Source organism: Daucus carota, chromosome 9, assembly GCF_001625215.2.
Source record: "Daucus carota subsp. sativus chromosome 9, DH1 v3.0, whole genome shotgun sequence".
NCBI lineage: Eukaryota > Viridiplantae > Streptophyta > Magnoliopsida > Apiales > Apiaceae > Daucus > Daucus carota.
The window spans coordinates 22,926,708-22,932,707 of NC_030389.2; positions in this window are offsets into that span (position 1 = coordinate 22,926,708).

Here is a 6,000-nt window from a genome sequence, read left to right on the forward strand (position 1 = left end):
ACATTTTACGATGATTACACCCAGTTCAAAGAAGACCCAGTTATTCTAATCCTTTCCAGCTGCAAAGCCAACGTGTGGGAAAGTAAGTATCTTTATATCTCATATGCACCAAATTTGCAACTCATAATAATGTTTTTAAACATATACTCTGCACCACCATGTTTTTCAGAGATATTGAGTCTTTCCAACTATCCTGCGACGCGATATTTCTTCAACTACTCTCATCATAGTGTTAACATGCTACGTGCAAGGTAAACTTACCAAATCATATAATAATAAACAATGTCCAATTCACTAAGATCAAAGTTTATCATCTGTTTACTAATGTATTGCATATACAGTTTCAAACAACCTGGCTTTCGCACAACCCAAGTTGAGATGAATTGATTTGAACCGGACCCAAAGATGACTGTTGCAGAAGTAAAAAACACAATCTTTGATATGGATGAGGTTAAAACTTTTTTAAATTTAACATAGGTGTAAGTTATAAACAGAAAATATGTGCAATAACGTATGTACAACCAATTTAAATGAATCCCTTCCTTTATATTGTAGATGAAAGTAGTTTGCAATGTAACTATCAAAAAAATTACTAACCAGGAGATATGGTTTTATCACATTTGCTGTGGATGTTCAAATGAGATTGAGAATGTAGATGGCAAGTTCAAATGTGATAATTGCCAGAAGATTGAGCCTTACCCCGACACAAGGTTTTTGGAATGTTTAAATTATATTCAATTATTCGCCTATATATCTTTAAACTATGTCTAGATGTATCTATCTTAACCTTTTCCTTAATAGATTCAGAGTGTGCACATTAGCTTCGGATCATACTGGCACAATTGGAATCATTCTATATGATAGAGAGGTTCGCAGAGTAATTGGTCATTCAGTTTTCGAAATCGAATGCATGCAGATCCAGGTTTACAACATTTACTCTTGAAATCAATAACCGTGGATAGTTTCTATTTGAGTTTGCACAATGTGTTTAAAATGTCTACAAAAATACAGGAAGGTACAAGTGGCAAGTTCCCACCACTGCTCCTTACCCAGGAAAAGCTATCCTGCATCATAACTCTTTGCCTTAAAAGGTCTCAATCCCAAAAGAAAACTAATATTTTTCATGCTGCTGATCTGAGCATTACCCCAAAGCTTGAATGTTCTTCTCCCACTTCGGGAGGCGATACTTATATAAAAGAGCAACCTTCTGTGTCGGAGGTAAAAATTTAACACAATGAGTTGCCATCGAAATTAATTTCTTATACCATATTAATGTTTATTCTTTTTGTTGAAGGGAACGGTGACACAAACATCAAAACAACGCGGGAAAAACACTCCCGACACCTTGCGATCCACTAACAAGCCCAAGGGAAAGAAGAAGTTAGTTAAGAAGGTTCGTATGGTTAACCTTGCTACTGACGAAGACGAAGACAACGAGGATATTCCACTAGGCATGTGGAACACCCAGACCGATCCTGAATGAAAGAGAAGGAGGAGTTCTACACTTTTGGCGGATGTGCTTCACGAAATGTGAAGTAGTTATTGTAAAATACTATGCTATCCAAACCTCTGGCCTTATTATGTTTTAAACTTTCATTCTAAAGACTCATGGATGAATTTCTTTTGATTTGTATGTAACGCTACAGTCATAACATGTAACCTAAGTTTTAATTGGCCCTCATGACCAAACAATCGAACATGTTGATGCATATATCTTCGTACGTAATGTCAGATATTTCACTCACGACAGCAAACGAACATTTTACATACGCATATATTTACATTCGTTAAACACTGCAGAATTATATGATATCCAATACAGGGGAAATATATGTACAATCCCCATGACAACCTTCAGGTACAAGGAATGACAGATTATTTATTTATGTACACCACTGTCTTAAAGTCGATAAAGGGTCGTAAAGTAACGAAGTTGGGAAGAATCACCACAAGAACCAGAATGTGACAATTTTGGCTTGAGAGTAACCATTAGGCCTTATGGGATTCACATTACTCTTGAAATCATGGAACTGAACACGTAACTGCACCTTTTGGTTTTGCAATTCATCGCCCTGTTCCTTCAGATCACGTAGCCTTTTTATCCATGCTTCTGAAAATGACTCGAACTCTGTCATCATCTGGTCACATGCGCCATTGAAATCCTTTAAATGACCTTGCAGGGATGTGTAAATGTCATCCAAGTATCTCCGAACATCTGCAGCATAAGCCGTTGGTAAGTTTTCACGTACTTCCGAGGTCTCTCTCACTCTTGGTCATTTGTTCCCTTTCAGTAGATCAACAACTGCCCTGTGAAAAGAAAACATTGTAATTGTTATAGTTTATTTTGTAAATATATATTCAACCACAAAAATGGATTAAAACTTACCCATATTGTTCATTTATCCCCATTGCCTGACAAATGAGTTCATTGTGTCTCTCAATCATAGTTTTGTAGTACTCCGCCAATTCTTCGTTTGTGTTCTGAATGACGCTTACCAACTGTGCAGAATTCATCACTAATGCATGAGTTTCGTCAACGACGTTATCTTTAATTGCGTTGCATCTCTTCCTTTTGGCAGTTCTTGACTCCATTTTGATGAAACTGCCAATAATACTTTGTAAAAGTTACTGGATTGTTTGTACGTTATGCTGGGTATATAAAGAGGAGAATGCAGTTATGGCACAATCAGTTGCGAACGGTTCTCGAAGAGTAGCCAACCGTCGTGACCCCTCAACTGCATAAAATACACATCTTCCACGCACTCATTTTCAACCACGTAATTATGTTAAAGTATAAATTATTTGCTTACATATAGAAACCATTACAAGATTGTTAATTAGCCCACATTACACAATAACCGTACGTCAAATATATTTTAGTTGTGCTCCGTTCATCCATAAATATTAGACTATTTAACTTTGTGTATGTAGTTTGAGTAGTACAAAAAATATACTTCTACGTATTATTTTCCAAATTATATTTTTATTACTAAAGTTTATACATTTATACTTTATTTTTGAAATAGCATAATTATTACACAACTTCCAAAAATACATTTTAATTGCAATGCAACATTCGTTGGAGAACTAAAAACGACTAATAAAAAGGAGCGTAGGGAATATGTAATATGGCTATTCTGATAGAAACATCAAACCAAAAAAAGTTAATTAGCTTTTTCATGTTATGTTTTCTCAATGTCAACTGCAGAAATTATACATTTCTCAATAACATAATATGTTAATTATCATAGTTTTTTTGTTGTTCCAGGTTTGTGTTGGGTTTCGGGGCAACAAACACAGCGGATAATCGACGTAAAATCAAAATTTTCCGAAACCCTAACCCGAGGATCCATCTATAAAGTACGGCTGATCATGGAGATACGAAATAATACCTTGTTGAAGCTTTACGTTAGCGAAAGATGGAGGTCCGGAACGAGCAATCACCACGCAGCCCTCGGTCTAAGCATCGCGTCTCTAAGCAGTCCACACGAACGTCTGATCGCCAAAGATCACCGGAGCCGGTACTAGCCGAATGCAGCCTCTCTATCTCTCTCTAGCCTCTCTTGATCTGGAGTTGCTAGGGTTTTAATAAAACGATTTTATGACACTTAACCCTAAAACAATACATCATTATGTATTTATAGGGAAGAGAGATAGATGGGCCAAACCCTAATCGGATTTGGGCTTCTCCAAACCTAATCCGATTTTGGTTTTAATATTAAATTCGAAATTCTAATGACTTAATTAAGACCGGCTCAATTAAATAATTTATTTCGAATTAATCATTTAATTTAAATTCAGAATTTAAATTAAAACTCCTTTAAACGTTCAAAGTGTGTGACCCTTTAGGTTATTATTACGTTGGCAATAATTTTAATATCCAATAATAAATTATAAACAATGAGCGGCATCTAGTAATACATCATTGCTACCCAAGTAATAATAATAATTGGTGATTCAATTAAACCTTTTGTGAATAATGTACAATGTAATATAATCCCTTTAACCTTATATTATAGATCAGACTCAAGGCATGTATTGTGTCATCCTCTTCATCGTCTAATCCGAATTTCCTTGATCAATGAGTAGACTATTAAACAAATCAATATTTGAGCACGGCCATGCATTTTATAGTCTCACTCAATCAAGAGGCCAATAATATCACTCCTAAAATAGGAGGGTTAAATCCTTTCTAGATCATTCATATTTCTCATACGATTCATAATATACCCAATGTACATTTCATCATCACCCGGTCAAAGGTAACTTTTAGTGCAACCAAAGTATATTAATTCTCATATAGAAATATAATGATATCAAGTCAGAGGATCATTACATCATTATCACAGTGAGAATTTCCAATGACACTTATTAACATGTAAAATCTCACGGTGGGTCATTCCAGTGCCATGTGTCGATACATGCACTTATGTTTTTGACTTTAGCATCACTATACCTATGATCAATGAGATGTGATCATCAGTCAACAAACATACTAGTCTTAATGCATCATTATTGTCCCTTAACAATAATACTCGACTAGGGACATTTAGGAATATGATATTATTCTTATAATCTCATTTCTAAGTCATGTACTTAGAGATATAGAATTACATATAATATTCCAAGGACATTTATTATGCTTTCAATTTATTACGCAGTAAATAAAGACACAATAAATATCTATTCAATAATCAATATAACATAATCCATAAATGTCTACGATAGAACACAATAGTATTGTCTCAAGGACACCAATACTAACAATCTCCCACTTGTGCTAGAGCCAATCTCTGATGTATCTAATACCTATGGAACTAGTATGACCTTCGTGCTTCTGCTGCGACAAAGCCTTGGTCAGTGGATCTGCAATGTTATCATCTGTATGCACTTTACATATATGTATATCCCCTCGAGTGTTAATCTCTCGGAGTAGGTGGTATCGTCTGAGTATATGCTTAGTGCGGGAATGAGATCGGGGTTCCTTAGCCTGTGAAATGGCTCCATTATTGTCACAGTACAAATCTATCGCATCTGATACTGAAGGAACCACATCAAGTCCTGTAATAAATTTCCTGATCCAAACATCTTCCTTGGCTGCTTCACAAGCAGCTATATACTTAGCCTCCATTGTAGAATCGGCAACCGTCTCTTGCTTTGAACTTTTCCAACTAACAGCACCTCCATTTAGACAAAATACAAAGCCAGACTGAGAGATCGAATCATCTTTGTCTGTTTGGAAACTAGCATCTGTGTAACCTTTTACAACTAGTTTCTCTTCTCCTCCATATACCAAGAATTGATCTTTAGTCCTCTTTAGGTACTTAAGAATATTCTTGACTGCCGTCCAGTGACCTTCACCTGGATTAGACTGGTATCTACTCGTCATGCTCAAGGCATACGAGACATCAGGACGAGTACATATCATTGCATACATTATGGAACCAATTGCCGAAGCATATGGAACTTTGCTCATACGGTCCTTATCATCCAATGATTTCGGACTGTTTTCTTTCGAGATCAATATCCCGTGAGACATTGGGACATATCCCCTTTTTGCCTCTTGCATCCCAAATCGATGCAATACCTTATCAATGTATGTACTCTGACTTAGGCCGATTAGTCTTCTTGGTCTATCTCTATAGATCCTGATTCCTAATATATAGGTCGCATCGCCCAAGTCTTTCATCGAGAAATTTTTGCTCGACCAAGTCTTAACAGCCTGTAAAGAAGGTATGTCATTCCCCATTAGTAATATGTCATCCACATATAGCACTAGGAATGCCACATGGCTCCCACTCACTTTCTTGTAAACACAAGGCTCATCTTCATTTTGAATGAAGCCAAACTCTTTGACTGTTTCATCAAAACGAATATTCCATCTCCTTGAGGCTTGCTTCAATCCGTATATAGATCGTCGCAACTTACACACCATTTTGGGAAATCTCGGATCGACAAAACCTTCAGGTTGTGTCATATACACATCCTCTTCTAGGCTTC